At 43.1% G+C, this 25,217-nt stretch overlaps 1 long non-coding RNA gene across 1 annotated transcript in view; it reads right to left on the bottom strand.

The window, feature by feature from the left end:
- Positions 1–2,111: 2,111 nt before the first annotated feature.
- LOC109286671 overlaps positions 2,112–25,217 on the bottom strand; it is a 33,627-nt gene continuing 10,521 nt past the window's right edge. Inside the window, exons 2-3 of the long non-coding RNA XR_002094646.1 lie at positions 22,953–23,060; positions 2,112–3,513 (exon numbers count right to left, since the gene is read on the bottom strand). This is a non-coding gene — a long non-coding RNA (uncharacterized LOC109286671). The remainder of the gene's footprint in view (positions 3,514–22,952; positions 23,061–25,217) is intronic.

Here is a 25,217-nt window from a genome sequence, read left to right as displayed (position 1 = left end):
CTAACAGATTTTTTATGTTAAAAAGTACAATTTGTCTTTAAGATACAAGCCTGTGTTGGAAGTAGTGCAGAGGTGCACTATCCTAAGAAGAGTTCAGGTAGGCCCTAGATTCCTGGTATAGACAATGTCTCTAAGGAGTCCTTGCTCTGAACTGCCCTTGAAGAAAATGCAGTATCTGTTTTCTTTGGTCTCATCAGCCCCCTTCTGCCTTCCCTCTCATTCCTTTGGAGAACCTAGAGCCATCAGTGGCACTAGCTCGGCAGTTCTTAAACTCCCTGCCAGTATGTCTTGTTCCTGTATAGCATGTATAAGTGTGGGAAAAAATCTGGCTGAAATGTTTAATTAGAAATATTAACCTAAATCTTGGTAGCAGATTATCCACATAATTATTAAGAACAAATACAGTAAAAATGTAAAGCTATGCATTTCTTATTTTATGAGATACCTGCTGCTAACAGTGAAGATCATGATGTCATTCCCTGAATGTGACAAAGGCCTAATATTATATGCAGTAGAAACAATGAGTCAACAGTTTCTATGCCCTTGAGGTCAAAGCTTTCAGCAGTTTTGAAAGTAAGCTATTCTTTTTGCACACAGAGTTCTACTTATACACTAGAGCTCAAAACAAAATGTGCAATATGAAGATAACATTAAAATAGAAAACTGTGTTCTTGGGACACTGTTAATTAAAAGTCTCAAAACAGCTTTGCTATCACCAAACACAAATAAAAAATTCCAAGAGAAATATTTTCTAAATAAAATGAATAGCTCTGATTTTACTTAAAATGTCTTAGTTAAAATGTTGGAAAATATCTTTTTCTTCTAAAACTCTAAAAAATACGTTACTGTTGAAACGATCCTGAGAGGCACTCAATATTTACAACTGCTGCTAAAATCAATAGGAATTGTTGTTGCTACTATAAACAATAGTTGAACAAAATTCATTTGGATTTGTTTTGGTGTAGGCCAAAAATAAAGCAAGCATTTTAACAAGGAAATGTGTGTTGTCACAGAAAATAAAACAGCAGGCTGTCTAATAACTAATACTTATTTTTTGCTTCAGAGGTCTGTTAGAAAATACAGCCTGTTAGCTAAATCCTAACCACCTTTAGCCACGTCTATAATAGCAAAAAGGGATGCTTTTCATATAAGTCACTTTAACCAAGTTATCATCATCATTTTCAATATAATAATAATACCGAGATTGTATATGGAAATCTTCATGGGCATATCGCAAACTACTGCAAAGAATCATTATCCCCAATTTACAGATAGAAAAGCTGTGGCACACAAAGGGGAAGTGACTGGCCCAAGATCACTTAGCAGGCCAATTGCACAATTTGTAGCAGAACTGAGGTCTACCAAGTTCTAGTTCAATTCCATCCACTAATCAGAATGGCCTCTCTGAATAAACTGTTAGTGTATCTCAGCTGAGCCCTAATCACCTATGGAAGCATCTTTTAGATTGTTTCAGGTGGTCACGTTCTAGTCTAGGCTTAGCTTATTTGATTGAAAAAGCACATCTTTTTGCCCATGTAGACAAGGCCTATGACACAAGACCAATGGATACACAACCCTTTTGACCAGCAATACACTGTTTTTCTTCCTATTTATTATCCTTCTAGAGCAAATGCAGTAATGGGAAAATAAAGTAGATTTTGTTCTGACAGTTTTCAGTATAGGAAAAGGGGAAGAACAATCACATTAGCAAACTAGATGCTCAGTAAAGTTCAGAAATCAGTGTAGACTGGAATAAACAGTATTCAGCATCATTGCAACTAACTGGAATTAAACCCTGAAGTCTGAGCTCAAAGGGTGACTGTTTGTGAGCCAAGAAGCTGCCCTAATCCGCTGTAATTACAGATTAATTGAGTCTGCTGAGGCAAGGTAATTACCGTGCTCCAGCCAGCCTCCATGTCTTGTGTATCAGTGTCCTCACCCTTCAAAATGGTGGCAAGGGCGCTTTAACTAAACCTCGTTCAATGAGCTGTAGGTAAAGTGTCCCCGCCTCCATTTTAAAGCATAGGGACACCGATACACAAGACTCTTGGGGAGCTTTAATTAGAGCAGCTCCAAGAGCTGCTCTAATTAAAGCATCTCCCACGAGCCCCAGAGCACATGTAAAAACACCCTTAGGTTTTTAATCTGGGCTAGTTCATAAAACACTGAATTCAGTTTATCCTGGTTTATGCAGATCGTACCGTGTCATACTGTTCAGACACAAGAAAACTTTTCAATGAAGGCGAGGCCTAAGTCCTCACATAGCCAGGCTATGATAAATCACGTCTATTACATCAGACTTCCACTAATAAAAAACCAATAAAGTAATGAGTCACTTTTTATATGCCTATTTTCCTTAATGCTCGTGGTTCCCTTATCTTTTAGATGTTTAGTTTTATCACAATATATTTTTCCATTATTTTACCACAGGAAAGGACTGTAAATATACTCAGCAACATCCAGACCCGATATAAGCAGATATGACTGTATTGAATTCAAAGGAACTGGCAGGTGATCAGAGACCTTAGATGTGAAGGCCACATATTTAGCAGCATAAAATATAAAATCAGGTTTCTAATTCTAGGCACCCAGGTTTGAAAGTGTTGGTGTTAATATTTACATCATACATAAAAGGAAAGAAAAACAGGTATCAAATAGCTTCCTATCACAATAAGCATTGTTCAGTAGAATTACTAAAATAAGATTTAATTTTAATCATCTTGTCCTGAAGTACACCCGGCACTGGAAAAAAAAATCTCTTTATGGACATGATGCAAACCACAGACAGGAGCATACTATGATTACCTTGACAGACTAAGTTGCACGTATTTTAGGAACCTTGACAGAGACCTCACATAGAGCTACATAAATTATATGAACTACAAAACTAATTGATGTTAGACTAAATTTAAAATTATAGGCCCTAAAACAAACAAACAACCACCTCTGCTAAGCATTTCAGTTGTTCTTTATTTCTACGCATTGCAATTTTGAAAATAAAATGTATCTATAATAGAATTTATCTTAGCCTTCTCTTTTAGTTTTTATCACTATACTTGAACAGCTGGGAATTTGGTACAGCACATATTGAATTCCATCCTTGTTTTTGTAAAATTATATTACCGGCTTATTTAAATACCCCTTTGTGTATATTTTGAAAGAAAAAAATGATAGAGCAGTCTTCTCTATAGTCAATTCTGTCTCTATGAGACTTTGCTCTCATGTTTAGCTCATCCATCCTACAACACTGGAATATCTACTGCTAGTATTATTTGATTTGTATTGTTTCAAATAAAGAATATCTGCTTTTTCTTTTATGAGTAGTTCACCCACATCCAACCAGGGCCAAAAGATGAAAGTATGAAAAGCTTAATCCCAAATCCCAAACACAATTCAAATTTCAAACAACATTAGGATCCACATTGTTCATATAGTCATTGTATTCTCCCCTGATGTTCCAGATGTTCTCTGTATATATGGCCATTGTATTCTCCTCTGGGTTCCAGATGTTCTCTGTATATAATAAAGATAAAATGTAGAAATATTTAGTTGAGATTTAATTTGAATGCAAATCTCTTCACGTGCCCTGCATTTGAAAGCTAAAACTGTCCCAACCATGCAGCTGGTCCAATAAAAAGATATTAAACCACAAAAATCCTTGCCTCTTAAATTATTCTGAGTTTCTCAGACTGGGCCTACTATTGACAGAGTGTTCACAATTCTCCCACAATTTACTGGGGGTTGTGCATGCTCGGTAGTTTCTTCAGACACACTTACAGAGTTTTTAAAAATACATATGGATGGCAAATAGAAAGTTTTGTGACAAGCCAGACTGCTTTATTAGAATAAACAATAGAATTAACACCCACAGATCCAGACTGTTGAATGTTCAATCACAAATGTAAAGGTAGGAGAATATCTCTTCTGCTTTGTTTCTTTTGATCATATTCTTGGGTATGCACATTGTACTACCAAATTTTCTTAGTAGTCTTTTAGGCTCCAAATCTGTAAAGAGCTCCGCTCGGGTAGGCTTCACATGGATGAAGATATATTGGCTAGCTTTTAAACACTGATCAAAAGGGTTTGAAAGTAATATTCAAGTATATATTATGTACTTTCCCTTTTTTGTAACATTAAAGTAGTTATGTCTACTTGAATTGAGACACAGTTGGAGTTTCTTGTTAATACAGTAATTTTTACAAGCTAGAAGCACTTCTAAATCTCGTAGTACTATAGAAAAGTATTGTGCAATAATTCTAAATAAAGAAATGTGCTGTTGTTGAGAGAAGCAAGTGACGAAAGATCCTCTCTTGAGGAAATCAGGAGTCAGCAATTAAAGTGACAAAGTTTCTATATCAGTGCAATGATAGATGTCAGATTGCCATCAATTTCCATTTATATCGCCCCTAGATAGAGAAGAAACAAATTAAATAGAACCCTGTAATCCATACATTCAGGAGAAAAAAGGCTGAATGTTCAGTAGTAAACTATTTTAAATGGCTGTTTGTCATATTTTGAATAAAGATAAAAAACTCCAGCAGTATTTTAGAAAATTCTGAATATGTCAGGGAGGTGTTAATTATCAGAGGCATCAACCCCAAACAGTGACTGATTGCATTTCAAAGGGAAATACCTCTGTTTTATACAGAAGAGGATTCGAGTGTATTTTTTTAAAGTTTTACACAGAGACAGCGCCTATATCTGTCTTAAATAAACGATAACCGAGGAAATGTGATTAGAATATTCTGCAAGACAACTATATGCAACGGCTGTAAATATTTCTGTCTTCCTGGAATATAATATTGAATCAGGATGGCAACCGACATCACAGAAAGAGGAAGAAGAGGAAGAAAATTATCTACATAATACACAGGCTCCCCAAGAATTGAATAGGAAAGTATAGATAGGGTTAAGGTATTTAGGAAGTGTTTGGTGAGGCAAATGGTTGTCTAAGTACCCCTGGCCTTATGGAATCCATCTAGGGAAGCTGGGACAACCTGATAGTTGGCAAGATGACTGGCTGAGGAACACGTCTTTGAATACGGTGCTAGATGCAGGTACTGGTCTCAGAAGTCATGTTTAGATAGAGAAACAAGGTGAGATTTTTTTTTTCAGTTGATTTCTCTTGCTCTCTGTCTTGCCAAACTCCTAGTTGCTGGGTTTTATGATTTCCCTTGTTTAATTAATCCTTTTTTCTGTTTTACATGCCTGACTGATTGCTTATGGTAAAAGTTATTTTCAGAACAATTGATAATTACGGGCATTTCTTATGCAGAAGAGAGAACAACTCCATATGCCAAGAAACTTTCTCTGCAAGACTGCAAGGTCTGGTTAGAGGCACATGAGATTGAGAATTGCTAGGATAAGGAATTATTCCAAGGACAAAATCTGCTTGGTTCCCTGCACAGTCTCCACAGAGCAGAGGAGATAGACTTGGAGCTCTGAGAGGCAACCCAATATCTAGAACCATAGAGCATTAGGGTTGGAAGGGACCTCAGGAGGTCATCCAGTCAACCCCTTAGTCAAAGCAGGACCATCCCAATTACTCCATTCCAGCCAAGGTTTTCTACCTAGATCTTAAATGCCTCCAAGGATGGAGTTTCCACAACCTCTCTGGGTAACCTGTTCCAGTGCTCTACTACCCTTCTACTACGAATGATTTTTCTAAAAGCTACCTCAACTTCCCTTGCTGAAACTTGAGCCCATTGCTCCTTCTGTCATCTGCCACCGCTGAGAACAGTCCAGCTCCATCCTCTTTGTAACCACCCTTCAGGTAGTTGAAGGCTGCCATTAAATCCCCATCCCTCCTCCCCCAACCCAGTCTTCTCTTCTCCACACTAAATAAACTCAGTTCCCTCAGCTTCCCCCAAGAAGACATGTCCCCCAGCCCCTGAACCATTCTTATTGCCCTCTGCTGGATGCTCTCCAATTTGTCCACATAGTGGGGGGCCCAAAACTGGACACAGGACTCAAGATGTGGCTGCATCAGTGCAGAATAGAGGGGGATAATCACTTCCCTCGATCTGCTGGGAACAATTTTGCAATGTAGTCCAGTAAGCTGTTAGCCTTTTCACAACAAGGGTGTGCTGTTGGCTCATATTCAGCTTATTGTCCACTGTAACCCCCAGGTCCTTTTCTGCAGAGCTGCTGTTTCTCCAGTCAGTCCCCACCCTGTACCGGTGTATGGATTTGTTCTGTCCCAGATATGGGACTTTGCACTTGTCCTTATTGAATTTCATGAGATTTCTCTTGGTCCAATCCTCCAATTAGTTTGAATCCTTGCCCTACCCTCCAGCATATTGACACCTTCCCCCACCCCCAGTTTGATGTCATCTGCAAGCTTGCTGAGGGCACACTCCATCCCATCTTCTAGATAACTGATGGTACATCCTGCACTCAGGCTGATGGGAGTATGGAACAAAACTAGCCCTAGGACTGACTCCTGGGACATTCCACTTGAGACTGGCTGCCAATTAGACATCAAGCCATTGATTATGACCCTTTGAGGCCAATGATCCAGCAAGTTTTCTATTCACTTTACAGTGTATTCATCCAACCGGTACTTCTTTAGCTTGCTTGCAAGAATATTGTGGGAGACAGTACAAAATCCTTGCTAAAGTCAAGGTATATCATGTCCACAGCTCTCCCTGCATCTACAGAGCCAGTCACCACGTCATAGAAGTCATTCAGGTTAGTTAGGTGTGACTTGTCTTTGGTGAATTCATGCTGACTGCTCCTAATCACCTTCTCCTCCATGTGCTTAGAAATGGATGTCTTGAGGATCTTTCCAATCATCTGGAACCTCTCCCGATCACCATGAGTTTTCAAAGATAACAGCTAGTGGCTCTACAATCACATCAGCCAACTCCCTCAGCACTCTCAGGTGCATTGTGTCCAGCCATCCAGCTTTTCTAAATAGCCCATGACCTGTTCCTTTGCCACTGTTGGCTACTCACCTCCTCCCCAAACTGTGCTGCCAGGTGCAGTAGTCTGAGAGCTGATCTTACCTGTGAAGACTGAGGTAAAGAAGGCATTGAGTGCTTCAGCCTCTTCCACATCATCTCTCACTAGGTTGTTTCTGCCATTCAGTAAGGGACCCACACTTTCTCTGATTGTCCTCTTGTTCCTGACATACCTGTATAAACCCCCCAAGTACCTTGCTAGCTGCAATGCCGGTTGTGCTTTGGCCTGCCTGATTTCATCTCTGCATGCACAAGCAATACTCCTATACTCCCCCGGAGTCATTTGTCCAAGTTTCCAGTTCTTGTAAGCTTCCTTTTTTTTTTTTTTTTTTTGGTTTTAGCTCATTGAAGAGATCCCTGCTAAGCCAAGCTGGTCTTCTGCCATACTTGCTAATCTTCCTACGCACCAAGATGGTTTGTTCCTGCACCCTCAGTAAGGTTTCTTGAAAATACAACCAGCTGTCCTGGACTCCTTTCCCCCACAGACTGGCCTCCCAGGGTATTCTACCCACCAGTTTCCTGAGTGAGTCAAAGTCTGCTTTTCTGAAGTCCAGGGTCCTTACTCTGCTGCTCTCCTTCTTTCCTTTCCTCAAGCTCCTGAACTCAGCACTGCTGCCCAAATTGCCATCCACTACTACATACCCCACCAACACTCTCCAAAAACTTCCTGGATTGCCTGCACACTGCTGTGCTGAGCTCCCAGCAGATGTCAGGGTGACTGAAGTCCCCCATGAGAACCAGAGCCTGTGATCTGGAAACTTCTGCTAGCCATCTGCAGAAAGCCTCCTGCTCCTGGTCTGCTGATTTATAGTAGCTGTCCACCCTGACATCACCCTTCTTGCTCTCCCCTCTGACCCTAACCCAGAGACTTTCAGCAGGCCTATGTCCAATTTTATACTGGAGCTCTGAGCAATCATACAGCTCTTTAACATAAACCACAACTCCTCCTCCACTTGTCCCCTGCTTGTCCTTCCTGAACAGTTTATATCCATCACATCATTGACTCATACCCTGGCAGGACTAAAAAAACAGACACCTGACCCAGCAGCGTGAAAGCCCCAGCCACTGAGGCAACAGCCTTTTCTGTAGGCTCAGATAGCTGCAGGGCAGAATTGGGTCGGTGTTCACTAGTAACGGTAAGTGGCTGCTGTGGCTGGATGCTGCTGTCTATTCCCCTTGTGACTGGATGCAGGACACTGGGAGGTGGATCACTGACTTGCAGTGGAGAGCTGTTAGAAGGCACTGGCTATCGGGGATGGCAATGAAGGGTGGCTTGTTGGTTGCAGAGAAAGACACTCAGCAGAAAGGGGCTCAGGAAGCCTGGGGCTTCACCAACAGCATACAAGGTGGAGGGTATAGTTCAGTGAGCATGCAATGCCAGGACCTACTGTGATGTCAAGGGCTTGGATAACTCCAGCAGTGACAAAAGTCTCATTGGAGCTGTCCCCTGGGCAGTGATTCTGTCACTCCAGTTCTTGGCTCTCAAATGTGTTATAGGGCACCATGAAGTCCTGCTCCTCCAGCACCTGGTCTGGGACAGTTGCAGGCTGAAGATGGGGGTTTCTCCCCCCATCTAGCTCCATGGAAGCACTGAAGTCTTTGTTACCTTTGGCAGGGACAATTGTATTACAGGTGTCGTGGTTCTGGCATGTACACTGTGTCCTGCTGCAGGTGCCATGCTCCGAACTGGTGATGCAAGCTGATTTGGTGCAACCTGAAGCAGTGAGTGAGAGACCTTGATGTGCCTTTGCGCTGAGCTGCAAGTGGACATGGTGGCATGAGCTTGGCTTCCTGACACTAGAGTAATAGCATTTGGTGTGAATTACAGATCAAGTTCCTTAGAGTTGAGTTATGGTGGGGTGCAGGAGGACTGAGACATATCTGGCAGCACTATATATAATTGTCTACATGTTACAGGTGGTGCTGCAGAGATCCTCTTTGATAGAGGAACATTTCTGTGGTGGATCCACTTTTTTGTGCCAAAGGGTGCATATATTGTGTTACAAATGTAGTGTGTGTCCATAGCTTATGTTTCCATGCTGAAAAGCAGAGTATACTAATTAACACTTTAGGAACATAATCTAATTTAAATGTCTTTACACATTTGTCTCTGTTACTAGTCACTTTAATGTTGTTAAAACATGGAAATCAGCATAATACTTTTAGCATTTATATATGTATATTAATATGGTAAATTACTGTGGAACAGTCTTATAATTGCTTCAGAAAAGACCATCATAAATGAAGCTTGAGAGTTTCATGCACTGAAACAAGCTCCAATTGCTAACCATTAAAATCATTATTGTTTTAGAGCAGTATGATTTTGTTCCCCATCTTTACATAATGAATGGAACCCAGCTGAATGAACCCATTTGATTCATGAACAAAACTGATAAGTCTGTAGTCATCGAATATATAGGATATGTTTGCATTGCATCCCCAACATTCTGGGGAGGGCTGTTCTCAAGCAAGCACCAAAACTGGAAGCATGACAGCGATGTTGGTCCTGGGGCATCACTGTGATTGCTCATTCTCTGCCTTTAGCATGATTGGGAGCAGTCACAAAGGACACCCATAAAGTAGCGTTACCATCTCATTTCTGGATCTAGTGCCTGTGAGCAGGAACAAGTGAATGGGTCTGCTCAAGACCTTCCCTGCCCAGAGATGCCTTGTATACATACATACAGTGACCAGAGATCTATACTCCTAATAAGTGACCCATTTTTTGCTATAATTTGATGACGGATTGTTAAATAATGCTTGATATAACTTATTATCTATTGTCGCACTAGATTGGAGATGCCCAGGTGTGGCCGGGCCAGTGGGGTAGGCACCGACAAGGACATGGCTTGAGTTATACCAAACTGCTTATTTCTACTTAACAAAATGCACAAAATACTTTGCTACTACTACTTCCCACGCTAATCTCAACGACTTTCATATATAAACAATTAAAACAATCACAAACAGTTAACAACGGGGAATTGTGTCCGTTGGGTCACGAGGTTCAGGCCAAGGCCCCTTGCGTTCAAAACCACGCGCGGTCTTGGTGCGGCTGGCCAGGGCCCTAGTCTCAGACCTGGTCAACAGCTCATAGATTTCAAGAGGCTATTTAACAGTTAGGCTTGCATGCTTACCCCAAAGGCAAACAGGAGCGGCTTCATGGCTGGGGAACGCTAGTCACTTCACGGAGGACTCAAAAACCGACCCGAGATGGTGCTTGGGGAGGGGCGGCCCTGGCAGGTGATCAGTCCGCAGGCCCTTTGATGCTTGAAGTTTCATTCCGAACTTCCCCCATCAGGGTTTTTCCCGCGACTGCTTTTGTACTGTTAGGCTGTAGCGTTTTATTTCCAGCGACCAATCAGTCATCTTTTCCCTCAGCAATTTGTTCCCGGTGACCAATTGTGCGCCACATGAAAACTTTGGGCTGCAGCATTTTATTTCGACTCACGCCAGCTATTATTACCTTGCTTTTGTTCGTCAGGCAGTTTTGAGGCGGGTGATCTTCTGCTATGTGAGGGTAGCAGGCGCCACTTGTCCAGAGACCTTTGCATCGAGGCCTAGCACACTGCCGACTTATAACGCGGCCTGGCCATTCATCCGAGCGTGACCATGACATCTGTTAATAACTAATTCACACAGCTACCTATTATTGAAGTAGCTGTGTCATAAAAGCTGTAAATCCCCAACAAAACAATCAATTTATACATCCTATATGCGCCTAGCCCAAAACATGATGTACCTCATCCAGAGTTTCAGATCATCCAGGGATGATCCTGCCTCAGTAAGGGGGCTGGACTAGATGATCTATGGAGGTTTTCTCCAGCCCTACTTATCTATGATTCTGCCTAGAACTCTTTTCTCCCCAGTCCTCTCCATAAACTTATCCCAGTTCCTCTAATTGTCTTTCATAAGTAAGCTGGTTGTGGACCTCTCCTTTTTTCTCCAGCTGTTGAGCACAGTCCTGACCAATATCCAGCTGATCTGGACTGCAGAGCTATTTTTGTGATCTCCCAGCAACTCATCTGTTTTTGGGGAAATGCACTTGGGCCTCCAACTGTTGCTTTTCACAGCACACTCCAGGTATAGCTTCTCCCAGATAATCCCTGACAGTGCTTATCCAAGTTCTTCTGCAAAATCTCATAATAAAGGAGATTCCACAAGTTCTAAGCAGTCTATTCTACTACCTCCCTGTTCTAACAGTGAAGAAACTTTTCCTGATATTCCTGAAACCTACCTAATTGCAACCTCAAGCCATTGCTATGCATCCTGTTCTCTGCAGCAACAAAGAAAAGGTGTTCTCCCTCTTCTTTATGGCAACTGTGACTGCCTGGCCTCGAAAGCCATTTGCGTGCTGCCTTAGCGCGGACGGTCGGTGACAGATGTCCCGAAGTTTCTTGCAGACCCTGAGGAAGATGCTTATCACTGAGGGGCCCACCCCCAAACGTTCCATGCCACGACTTTGAATGTAAATTCAGTGGGGGGTAACCCACCAGGGGCTCCTCAGTGGTGGATAAACGGGGGGATCTAGTGGCCTGTTACAAACTAGTCAGAGGGTACCAGCAGGCATTGGGGGAGTCCCTGTTCCCCCAAGCACTACCAGGAGTGACTAGGAATAACGGTCACAAGCTGGCAGAGGGGAGATTTAGGCTAGATATCAGGAGGCGCTACTTCATGGTCAGGGTGGCTAGGATCTGGAACCAACTTCCAAGAGAAGTGGTACTGGCTCCTACCCTGGGGGTCTTTAAGAGGAGGCTGGATGAACACCTTGCGGGGGTCGTTCAACCCCAGTACTCTTTCCTGCCATGGCAGGGGGTCAGACTCGATGATCTGCTCAGCTCCCTTCTGACCCTACTAACTATGAAACTATGGCCGGCTGTGGGACTCCACCTCCCCTACACCCCAGCCTCACGCCAACCTCAGCAGTTCTTATCAGCCATTCCTCCAATGCCACAGTGCTCTTGACCCCAATGTTCTCTTAAGTCTTTTGTGCCCAGCACTTTCTCCTACGATGGCTTAGTGAAACCCCTATCTAGCCTCAGCTGGGCCTCCTCCTGCCCTAACTGTCTCAAGCCAGGAGCCAAGAGACCAAACAGCAAATAACACAAGAAAAAAAAAGGGAAGGAAAAAAAAAGGAGGATGGAAAGGAGCCACCCTGCTGGCACTTCTATCTTGCACTTTCTTCCCTTTTACCAGGACTTTTTTCTTGTCAGGGGACTTAGTCCCTTGGCATCGTCTGTCCTGCCACACAACCCCTCCAAAAGGAGGGGAAAAAAGAAACAAAACAGAAATTACAAATTGGGGAGAGTTCATCTGGCTACCTTCCCAACCCTTCAGTTAGGATACAGAGGAGCCTTCTCATCACTCTCTCCAAGATCCCTAGGGTGAAGACCAGATGTGAAAGGGAAAGAAAGATCCTGTTCTACTTCACTGAAGGAAACCACATTTTTGTCACTGATTGCAACAGGAGCAAAGTTGGTCCCATTGTCAAACCATTAATTAGAATTTCCTTTAAAAATATCTCTGACAAATTCATTAAAAGCTGCCTGCCATGTTCAGTTTGGAATTTTCATTTATGTTGTAATTCCCTTCATATAAAGGGAGATGATTGAGAAATAAACAATTACATTGGGTTAAAGAAAAAACAATGATGAAGATGATGAAGGAGAAGCCATGGGGATTAGATTTCAAACTTCATCTCCTCTTCAGTCATGTAATATTTATGCTGACAGAAAACATTATTGTTTAATAAAACATTTTTGTAATTCTTATACATAAGCAAACGTAGTATGGTATAGAACAACTCATGTATGGTATAGAACAGCCATGGACACATGTTAAGTTCACTTCTTAACACATATTCTATTACTATTTTTTTCCTATTATGACTCATACAGATACAGACATAGTTAAGTATAATTACATTTAAAAACCTTACTCTTATACTCATTATTTTAGCTATTGGTTATTTAAGTAGATTCTAGGCCAGTGGTTTTTAACCTTTTGAGATTCAAGGTATATCTCCAAAACTTCTCAATTTAGCTGCTTCCCAGTTGGGAAACCCCTATTGTGCTGCCTCACTTTCCCTCAGTGGTTCTCAATCAGGGTGCTGCCACTGTCACCATGGCCAGGTGAAAGTGCCCTGGCTGCCTGGTATGGAATGTGACAAGAGTTTACTTGATAAGCCTAATGCGGGCAAGAGCACCTGCTCCTGCTACAGCCCTTCCTTGCCCACCCCTGCATGCTCCTCACGGAAATGGAGGCACGTGGGATAGTTCCACTTCCACCTGGTGGCCATGGCACTGCAGCAGCCCAGAGACACACAGGATATACACAGATAAATCTCCAGGATATCTCACTGCCACCAGGTGAAACCTGGAATTGCGCAGTGCTGCATGGGAAGGGCTGCAGCAGGAGCAGGGACTCCTGCCTTCATTAGGCTCCTGATGCAGCCCGTCCTGGGCCTGCTTCACACGAGGCACATGAGACGGTTGCACGCAGTTATGGAGGCAGTGGGAGCAGCAGTGAAGGGTCTTGCACCGCCTCGGCTGAGAACCACAGTCCTATGGTGTTCTTGGTAGAGATGAATATCTGTTCAGACTTTGAACCAGAAAAACCATAAACATATGCATAATATCAGATACCATTAGTAGCATTGAAATAGTGAGACTGAGGTAAACAGGACTACTTGTATGCTTAAAACAAGTCAGAATATCTCTCTGCTATCAGACTGGGTTGTGGTAAACATCTCCAACAAAGACCAAAGTATACATATATAGCTATTCTGGAAGCATGAAAATGACTCACTTTATGAATTTTACAAAACTTTCAAAAATACACTCAATTTTTGTTTGACTGCTGGCAAGAAAATTTCAGCCCAAAGAGTAGTTTTTATAAAGCAGGAACTTCTGATAAATGTATTCTTAATCTAATTTATACAGATAGAAATATTTTATAACACTATCACACAATTCTGGAGCTCTAACCCAGCCATTAGGCTACTCCCTCCAAACCCATTTATACAATATTCGATCTGAAACAATGTCAGAGGTCTCAAGACTTTAACCCAGAAAACTAATAAAAACTGACCTAGGTGACCTCATGAGGCCCCTTATAACTACAGTATCAATGCAGCAATACAAAACAAGAAAACTAATTAGAGAAATCTAGAACACTTGGATACAGTAATAGTATTTAAGGGTTAAAAATTAACCTTAAGTTTAAACTTTCTGTTCTTGTTAATTTGTTCTGGAGCTCTAAAATTCCAACGAATTTATTTTCTTTTTTATATTAATAAAAAATTCTTATGGAAGTGTAAAAAATGTTTTGTTTAGATGGAAGATATTCTGAAAAGATACCATAAACTATTCCCTATTTCATAGAATTCCAGAGAATTAAAGTTTGCTTTGGCTGTTTTCCCCCTTGCCTCTCCCAAACTTTCAGGACCAAGATTTGTTCTGTGTACTTGAGAAAGGGTACAAAGAAGCTGAGTAGCACCTGGTGCTTATAAGGAATTCTAATTAATTCATGGAAACTGGGTCCCTTACTGAATTGTGGGGGGAGGGGGGGCAACCTAGTGAGAGATGTTGTGGAAAAGGCTGAATTACTCGTTGCCTTTTTTACCTGTCTTCACAGGCAAGGTCAACTCCCAGACTACTGCACCTGGCAGCACAGTTTGTGGGAGGGGGAGGTGAGTAGTCAACAGTGGCAAAAGAACAGGTTAAGGAATATTTCAGGGGTGGGCAATTATTTCTGGCAGAGGGCCACTTACTGAGTTTTGGCAAGCCATCAAGGGCTGCATGACAGGCAGCCAGGGGCAAATAAATATTAATTTTTAAAATATTTCAGGGGCCCCACAGGCCTGATAGAATGGCCTGGTGGGCCACATTTTGCCCGCCCCTGGACTACTTAGAAAAGCTGGATGTGTACAACTCCATGGTGTCGGATGCAATGCACTTGAGGGTGCTGAAGGAGTTGGCCAATGTGATCACAGAGCCGCTGGCTATTATCTGTGAAAACTCATGGTGATTGGCAGAGGTTCTGGACGATTGAAAAAGTTCCTCAAGAAATCCATTTCTAAGCACTTGGAGGAGAAGGTGGTGACTAGGAGCAGTCAGCATGGTTTCACCAAAGGCAAGTCATGTCTGACCAACCTGATTGCCTTCTATGATGAGCAATCCATTTGCTGATGGAAAACATGAATTTTTCTCCTTTGAAAGAAAAAAACATGGATTTTCCTCTTTAAAGGAGAAAACTGAGGGAAAACACAAGTTTCCCCTTGGAGGCTGGTAGCCTTCCAGTCTGCAAGGAGCTGCTTGGGGCTAGGGGGAGCCAGGGGAGGGTGACTGGAGGCAAGGGGCGCCATATGTGCATGCGCGTGCATGCACACATGGCCAGCCCTCCACCAGGGGGCTGCAGGTTGGGAGTGAGGGGCAGTAGCAGGGCCAGGGGGGGCAGAGGACTGTGGGTTGGGACTGAGGGGCACCAGTAAGGCTGGGGGGGCTGGGGCTCGGGAGGGAGGGGCATGGGCAGAGGCAGCGCACTGGCATATCAGGGGTGCTCAGCACCACAAAGCAGTGTGGGACAGCCAGAGCTGGACTTGTGTGTGAAAGGGGCAGAGGGAAGCTCTGATTTTCCATGATTAAAAAAAAACAAATTCAAACGCCAAAATATATAGGTATTTAGAATAATAACTGAGGCACTGGTAGGCTTCCCAATTGCTTTAAAATTGTAACTGTATCAATAAAATGTTGTGTTAAATAGAGTAACAAAAGAAAGTGTTGTTTCATTTAAAATCACAGAAAAGCATGAATTTGGGGTTTTTTAAATCAGAGAATTTGAGATTTTTATCAGAGAATTTGCAATTTTAAACAGAGAAAACCAGGATCCTGGATGAGCTGACTGGCTCTGTAGACGTGTGGAGAGCAATGGATATGATATACCTGGATTTTAGCAAGGATTTTGATACGATCTCCCACAACATTCTCGCAAGCAAGCTAAGGAAGTACGAGTTGGATGAATGGACTATAAAGTGGATAGAAAGCTGGCTGGATCATCAGACACAAAGGGTAGTAATCAATGGCTCAATGTCTAGTTGGCAGCCAGTCTCAAATGGAATGACCCAGGGGTCAGTCCTGGGGCCAGTTTTGTTCAATATCTTCATCAGTTATCTAGAAGATGGGATGGAGTGCACTCTCAGCAAGCTTGCAGATGACACCAAGCTGGGGGACGAGGGAAGGAGTAGATATGCTGGAGGGTAGGGCAAGGATTCAGACAAATTGGAGGATTGGACCAAGAGAAATCTCATGAAATTCAATAAGGACAAGTGCAAAGTCCCATATCTGGGACAGAACAAATCCATACACCGGTACAGGGTGGGGACTGACTACATAAACAGCAGCTCTCTAGAAAAGGACCTGGGGGTTACAGTGGACAATAAGCTGAATATGAGTCAACAGCATGCCCTTATTGTGAAAAAGGCTAACAGCTTACTGGACTACATTGCGAAAGTGCTGCCAGCAGATCGAGGGAAGTGATTATCCCCCTCTATTTGGCACTGGTGAGACCCCTTCTGGAATCCTGTGTTCAGTTTTGGGCCCCCACTGCAGAAAGGATGTGGACAAATTGGAGAGAGTCCAGCAGAGGGCAACAAAAATGGTTAAAGGGCTGAGGCACATGACTTCTGAGGCAAGGCTGAGGGACCTGGGTTTATTTAATGTGGATAAAAGATGACTGGGTGGGGGGGATTTAACAGCAGCCTTTAATTACCTGAAGGGTGGTTACAAAGAGGATGGAGCTGGACTGTTCTCACTGGTAGCAGATAGCAGAAGAAGGAGCAATGGTCTCAAGTTGCAGCAAGAGAAGTTCAAGGTCAGCTATTAGGAAAATCTTTCTTAGTAGGAGGGTAGTAAAGCACTGGAACAGGCTACCCAGAGAGGCTGTGGAATCTCCATTCTTGGAGGTTTTTAAGATCTAGGTAGAAAAAGCCTTTGCTGGGATGAAGTTGTTGGGTATGGTCCTGCTTTGATTAAGGGGTTGGACTAGATGACCTCCTGAGGTCCCTTCCAACCCTAATTTTCTATGAGTCTATGTCTCCTGCTATGGGCTCAAGAATTCACACTGGAAAGGTTGTTCTGCCATTCTTAGAATATGCAGCAGATGTTCACCCCCTGCCCACCTAGTCCCAATCACAATTATGATGGAGGGTCATGGAACACTCCACAGAAAAATTAAAATAGAAGACAGGCTACTCAGACAATGAGTATCTTTTGTAGAAGCAACTTTATTACTGGATGATAAAAAGCCTCATATGTAAAATTTCTTGCTCTGATAGAAGATACGATTTAAATTTGTAAAAGTTAGAGTTGCTGTCGGCTCTTCCTGAAATGTCAAGACTTGTGTGCAGATGATCTAAAACCCTTGTCTGGAGACAAAGCAGCTTTGAGCCAGACTGGCAGCACAAAATAGTCCCAAAGGCTGTAAAATGTGATAATTTGCCCACCTAGGGCAATCTTCTGGGACATAGAGCTATAATAGTAGTCCAAGTACAAGTAATAGTAGCTCCTACATAAACTATTATAGTGGTTAAGGTGAGGAACATCATCAGGAGACAGGGGGGATAGCTTGGGTATCCCTATGTATCTCTGGCTTCTGAAATAGCCTTGGGAACAATGTTCAGCATCAAAGACAAATTACAGCAATGGATGGCCTTTGCAACAGGAGAACACAAATTTGGCTTAAAGATACTTTTGTACACATACTGTACTACTTAAGTTGCATTGAGGGTTTGTCAGTCACAGCTCAGGATCTTGGATTTTGTCTTAAGTAAAAAATCACAAATAGTTTCATACAGGTGAATGTATGGGTGTGAGGGGAAAAGAGTGAGGCCAGAGGAAAGCCCTGGAAAAGCCCAACAAGGGACACTCACCTTAGGTGCAGTGAGAAGCCTGACTGGAGCAGGCAGCATGCTTCCACATTTCCGCAGCATGTGCTCCCTGCAGATAGGTGGCAGGAGCACACAAAAGGGTATTTCTGGCCCTGAAGAGGGGGAGTCAAGACAGGAGCACAGTTGGGAGACAAGAGAGATGCTGGAACCCTCCCCTGCTGATCATAAGAGATGTGTAGAGGGGTATGAGGGGGCACATGCCCCCCCAGAGATTGGCCACTGCTGATGCTGCCGCCAGCATTTGCAGGCAGTCACAGTTCACCCCCACCCCCCACCACTCGACCTGCCCTCACCACTGACATGACCATGGTTGCCTGCAGGTGGTCCCCACTTGGCCCGCCCCCACCACTGACATCAGAACGGCCGCCTGCGGGTGGTCCCCGCTCGCAGCCGACTGCAGGCAGTTGCTGTGCCCCCCCCCCTGCCCTCAGGAGGTATAAGTTGTTCAAGCTGCCAATAGCGGGCAGTTGCCAGCAGAGGAAGAGGAAAGAGAGAGTGTCCCAGAGGCAGCCAGTCAAAAGAGCCCCATATTGCACCCTGGGGGCTCCTGGAGCAGGGACCAGACTGAAAGAAAAAAAAAACATACAAGAGGAACACTTACCCACAACAGGGCCCATGGCGCCATGAGAAAGAAGAGAGGAACCCGCACGAGTTGTAAGCTGCACCTTTATACGGCTGAGGCCAGCCAGTGACGTCATCAGTAATCACCGGCTGGCGGGAACAAAAAGGATTGCCGGTGAAGGCAGGGGGAGGCAGGAAGAGAGAGAGCTGGAAGATGCTCTCTATACCAGCAACGACTGGTGTGCCTGGGAGGAGGGAGAGCTGGTGGAGGCTCTCTACACCGGCAGAGACTGGGGGATGCAGAAAAAAGGAAAGCCTGGCAGGGCAGCAGCAGACGTGGCTCACAGTGCAGGCAGCAGTCAGCCAGAGCAGGAAGGACTGTGGAATGCTGGAAACAGGACACCACAGATAACGTTGGGGGACAGCGGCTTCACAAACCGCATTCAGCGACATGAGGGGAGCAGTGGCCCAGAAAGAGGAGCCTTAACCGCCCCTGGCCAGATGACGGGTCATCGCCCAGAGCATTCTCAGGTACCAGGTGTGGAGTACTGATCTACAGGAAAGAGGGTGAAGAAATTTAAAGGAGAGTGATGAGAAGGCAGCACCGTGTCCTAACAGTAGGGCCAGGGAGGGAACCAAGCAGATCCACCCCAACTTGTAGTTTTGTTTTGTTCCTTTTTTTTCCCCCTTTTGGAGGGGTTGTGGTCACGGTATAGCCAAAACCAGGAGCTAAGCCTCGAGTGAGGAAGAAGTCTCAGTTAAGGGGAAGAAGCACCGGCAGGGCAGCTTCCTTCCATCCCGCTTTTTTTTTCTCTTTTTCTTGTTGTTGATTTTTCTGTTTTTGGTTCAAGGTAGCCTAAGGGCAGGTATAGGCCCAGCTTAGGCCAGATAGGGAATCAGTTGGACCGCCGTAGGTGAGAGCGCTCTGGACACAAGGCCCAAAAAAGCATCAGGGTCATGAGAATGACTGCATCGGAGAAATGGCCAACTCAAGATATGGTGACCTGCTGAAGGTTGGCGTGAGGCTGGGGTGTAGGGGAGGTGGAGCCCCACGGACGGCCGCCTAGCGGACTACCTACTGCTGAGGAACCCCTGGCGGTTTGCCACCCCACTGAAATTACATTCAAGGTCGTGGCACGGAAGTCTGGGGGCGGCCACCTAGGTGATAGGTATCTGCCTCAGGGTTTACAAGAAACCTCAGTATGCCCGCTACCGACCGCCCGGGCCAAGGCAGCACGCGAACAGCTGTTCAAGGCCAGGCGGTCACAGAGAGGAAAGCTGATTCTCTAGGCAGAGTGATTGGAGGACCACTAACAAACTTCTGAACATGCTGCGCCAGGAATCACTTGAAGATGGCTGGGTGAGGCTTAAAGTGGCAGTCTCCAAGCATTGGACCATGAGTTTTCAGGGGCACAGCTCCATTGTTTCTTTTATGCTTTTTTCCTCTTCTGTTGTGCTTTGTGAGGATTGTCCTTCCCTTCCCCAGTGTCAGGTAAAGCAGCTGGAGGGAGAGCTCTCCTCACATAAAAGTGCCTAGATGTCCTAGCCCTGAAGAGTCAAGCCAGGGGAAGAACCCAGTGGATTTTTTTTATTTTATTTTTGTTTGAGGGACAGAGGCATCTTTAAAGGAGACTGAGCTGAATTGATTGACCCAAGAACCTGGGAGGCATTTGACTTCATTTGTTTTGGATTACCTATTTTAATATTTGATCAGGACCTTTAAAGCACTAAGCTGAGCTGATTAACCCTGGAAATGGGAGATTCTTTGAGTTCCGTTTTTTTGTTACTCATCTGATTATTTGATTGGGACCTTAAAGGACTAACCTGGACTAGTTGGCCCTGGAGTGTGGGAGGAACTGATAAGAGGTCATTTGGCCTGGTAGACTTTAGATGGACTGGTCTTAATTGATGGACCTATGAATCCAGAAGTGATTGATTAAATAAGAAAAAGGGCCTCTGGTGGGTTCGAGTGAATGAATCTAAACTCCTAGGTATTTCTCGGGTCTGCCAGCACTGAGCTGCCAGTGGTATTGGGCAATACAGGATTTGGGCCCAACATGTGTCATCCAGGAAGCGTTGGGGTGGTAAGGTGTGTGAGGGGAGGTGGAACCCCAAAAAGAAACCCTTCCAAGAGGACCCACCAGGATCCCCACAGACCTACACATCCAGCTACCAAGAGTTACAGAACACCAAGACATGACAGACAAGAAAAGAACAGTGGAGATTGCTGGTGGCGGTACTGGCCTGTGCCCTGATAGTGTGCGCTGGTAAGATATCGGGTTAGCACGGGCCACAGCCATACAACATTTATCATTGACAATGGCATCCCTCTAACCTCCTAGCAGATTAAATTGCTAGAAGAAAAGTATTTTGATTGATAGGATTCAGAAGAAAATGCTCCTTTGGAAAGTTCCATCAGAGCAGTTAGGACCAGGCTAAAGTCACATGGATGACTGGTGGTCTAATTTTTGGCTTCAACTTCAGCTTCTCCGTAGTTTTAAGGAATATGAATATAACTGGATGATAGCCAAGAGAAAAAAAAATCCATATTTCCACAGCATGCAGTGACAGCTGCCAAATGCATATTAAGAGAACTGGCAGTTAGGCCCAAATCCAGGTCAACTTGTAAGAATTAAATGATATATGTAAGAGAGGAATGGAAGAATCTATATTTAGTTGTTCTCCTACATTAGAATGAAAATGTTTTTCATTCTGGAGTATGCCAATCAAGTAATTTATTCTCAAGAATGAAACAGAATGGATACTATTTTGCTAAACAGTCCCATCTGTTTCAGAAATGCATACTCAGAAGCCAGAATGTAAGCTTGAACTGAGTTAGGTCCTCATGAAAAGAGGGGGGGTTTCTAATCAATTCCTCAATGACTGACAACTTCACAAACTTTTTTCATAAACATTATCTAATTTCAGATACTACAGTCTTTTTGACCAGTCATGGGATATGAGACTGAACATTCTTGAAGACGGAATTCTCTTAGGAATCTTCATGGGGCATGGTGGTATTATGTACACATGATCACAGGTCCAAATATTGCTAGTACATCTCTACCACTTCCTTCTGGTTTCTTGAACATGAAGTATAATTCCATTTGCAGATCTGCTTGAATGTTCTGCGGTCATTTGTGTCCTGCCCTACTACTGAATTTGAAGGCATCAGCAATTCAGGGATATCAACTTCTGAAAGACTGTAGAAACTATACTTTTGGCATAACACTAAACACATGCCACTTTATGAAGTTATGTATATTTACCTTATGTTTTCACATTGAATTATATGGCCTCCTTTTGTACCTTGGTTCTGAAACTTGTACATTGAAACAAAGTTTCTGAGAAGTGGTTTGGGATAAAAGGTACTATATACATATGTGTGTGTGAAATTATTGTTAAATTATTTGTTACAAATTAGTGAGTTACATTTTTATATTAATATTTCACTGTTTTCTAAATTAGTGCCAATCACTAATTAAAAGTTAATGTATTAATTTCTGAAAATTTTATCTTGTATAAAAATAGGTTTAAAAAGCAACATCAAAAACTGTTTTTTAAACTGGAAAGAATGTTAGTATTTCAAATATGCTTACACTTGTTTCCTGTGCTTAGATTTAGCACAGTAATAATAGTGACAGAATTGCCAAAATGTATACTGTAAAATACAGTTCTGTATAAATCAACATCTAGCTCAATGACTTACACACATCCTACAGGATACCACAACAGTTCTAAATTGTTTCCTGTTAACACTGTGCACATATACTATAAGTTTTTAAACTGTGCTCAGCCTTTAATGTGGGACCTAACTAAGAATTCTGAAAAATTATATCACTCTGCAACTATAAAATAGGGTATAAAGGTATAAATCATAAGTAAGTTTATTCAAAGAGTGCACAATGGGAATACTAGAACATTTCTTTTGAAGATAAATATTTTAAACATGTTTATAGACTTCCAACAAGAATTTTTTTTTTTTTGCAAATGCATAAATGCTTAAATGGCCTCCAATATGTATACTAAGTCACTGAAAGAATCCATGATGGGCTTATAAGTATGTGGAAATTGTATATACAATGTGAGATGAACTATTCTATTTAGTATCGGATATTGTGTTTTGTTTTTGCATACACAATATGTACCACTGAATACCTTCTGGTAAACACCTAATGACAGTGTTTTCTAAACAATTATATTATATACATCACTTTAAAAAGGTGCATTGGTTAGACTAGACCACTTAAAAAAGGAAGAATTTAAGGAATCTCTTGATTAAATATAATTGCCATCTGAATATTTGAGTTAAAATTTACCTCCAATTCACCAAGTTCACCTATTCATTGAATATGCACATTCAAAGAAAGCTTTATAGTTTTGAAATTGGATTTTTAGACTGTTAATATTTGCACCAATTTTCTATCATACTGTAAAGTACTTTAAAACATCCTCCTGAAAGAATAAAGGGAAAATGTTTTTACCTAATAATATTTTTTTCTGTGTTCATCAGTCCTCTAAATAGATCTCATTTAGCTTTCCAGTTGGAAGGCTGGTCCATGTGGTCAATCATGGATATGTTTCAGGTCCACCTATTGAAGAAAACCATCATGATGATTATTTTCTGGACTGAAACATGTTTTCAAATAACAACATGCTGATTCTCTTTGTAAGGAGGCCAGATGCCTCCTATTTCACAGCCATCTCCACCAAAAAAGTAATGAGGTCTGCTAATCACCTGGATGCACCTTGAGCTGTCAGTCAACTACCCATTCAATAACTCTTCCCAAAAAGGGGAGGTTGAAGACAGTGCACTATGTGGCTGAGAAGTCAAGAGATGTGTTTTAAATAAGGGCCAGACAATTGCAGACTTAAAAACATCTGGCACTCTACCCTCCCAAAGGGAAGCATTGATCAACCCTTGCCAGCAATGGCCCAATCTACCCCAGCTGGCTTTGGCATGGATCCAGTTCACAACTGGTTGCTTGCAGTCCCCCAAGCATATTGTTGGCATTGGTGAGTGACAACAGCTGAAACCAGTCCACGTAAATCAGACAAGGCTGAGCTTCCCCAACCTTGAACTCACACTTTGTAACTGAATTGGTGGTCCCCAAGTGGTGGAACTTTGTCTGCAAAGTAGGTGGCTTATTCATCACAGTGGACTACAGATGACTGAATTTCTGGGTGGAGATAACCCAGATTTACCAGGCTATTTCAGCATCTGGAACAATTCTGTGGGACAACACTTTGCAGATGGAATGGCAGCAGAAAAGAAAAGCATGTTCACTACTGCCACTACCACACCAGAGTCCTTTAAAAGCTATCTATGATATAACTGTTCACTTCAGCACAGATCAAGATCCACGTGTGGTCTAACAGCCTGCCCTCTTGCTTCAGCCATCTCATCTCCTCTATATACCAGGAGGTCTGTGTCACCACAGCAGTGGGAAAGGATGCCTTGGTATCACTCTGTCTATGGCAGGGGGCCTTGTGCTATTCCACAATTTGACCAGGTTATTGACAGAGTAGCTGTCAAGATCAGCAAGAAAATCCCACAGATAGTTTGAAATCCCACCAGCTCCACGAGTCTCTAGGGGTGGACCAACTTGACTGATCCACCACCATAATAGGAGCATTGGGAGGCAGGGACCTGCACCTTTAGTTGTTCAACATGACAAGCATCTCAGCACATCAAATAATCAAAATCCCTGTTACCAGGCAGGTTCAAAACATTAAGCCCAATGCATGTCCCATCTCATGTTGGGCCAGTTATCTGAAATAGTCCAACCATTGTCATGGCCTCCCTGAAGTCCTACTCCATCCCTTAAGAGCCAGGCTCAGCATGCATACTGAAGTCACTCAAGACATTAAGTCTAGATGTTCTCAACACCACTTCCAAGGCCAACTCAGAGATGTAGAAGAGAGCTAAGCTATAAAAATTGTTTGAAGGGGTTCTCCATATCAAGATGGGAAACATTTCTGGAAGGCATGCTTTAGCCAAACATAAGTTATGCTTCAGTCAAACAAGTTACTAATCTGGAGTACTATGTCCAGTTCTGGATACTGCACTTCAAGAAAGATGTGGATAAGCTCGAGAGGGTACAAAGAAGGGCCAGGTGCACGATTAGGGGCATGGAGGATACGCCCTATGAGAAGAGGCCTGTTCAGTCTGAGTAAAAGAAGCCTGAGAGGTGACTTGATAGCCACCTACAAGTACGTCGGGGTGAGCATCAAGATCTAGGGGAGCAACTGTTCAGGAAGGGACTTCAAGGGAGGACGAGGACCAATAGGCACAAGCTAATGGAGGGTAAATTCAGGCTGGACATAAACAAAAAACTTTTTCTCTGTAAGAGTCACCAGAATCTGGAACGCACTCCCAGCAGCGGTGGTGCAGTCACCATCCTTGGAGGTGTTCAAAAAGAGGCTGGACAAGCACCTTGTTGAGCTCATCTGAAACCAATAACTTCCTGCCTATGGCAGGGGACTGGACTTGATGATTTTGTAGGTCCCTTCTGATCCTTCGATTCTATGCTTCTATCTTGATATATGGAGACCAGGGTGGGAACTTTAGGACCAGATCCAATTCCACCAGTTATTGTAAGTGCCTACGTGGACTTAGCTGTCCAAGTCTGATTCAGTTCCAAGTCCCTAAAAACTATGGCCATTTATACATGTGCTCCAAGAGAGGTGGTGCTTTAATTAGAATGGCTCTGAGTTCTGCTTTAATTAAAGTGCCTGGAACATTTCAT

The sequence above is a fragment of the Gavialis gangeticus genome, unplaced genomic scaffold, assembly GCF_001723915.1.
Source record: "Gavialis gangeticus isolate Ggan-Ray unplaced genomic scaffold, GavGan_comp1, whole genome shotgun sequence".
In the NCBI taxonomy this organism is placed as follows: domain Eukaryota; kingdom Metazoa; phylum Chordata; order Crocodylia; family Gavialidae; genus Gavialis; species Gavialis gangeticus.
The sequence above is the reverse complement of the archived record's forward strand: the minus strand, read 5'-3'. Positions and strand labels throughout refer to the sequence as shown.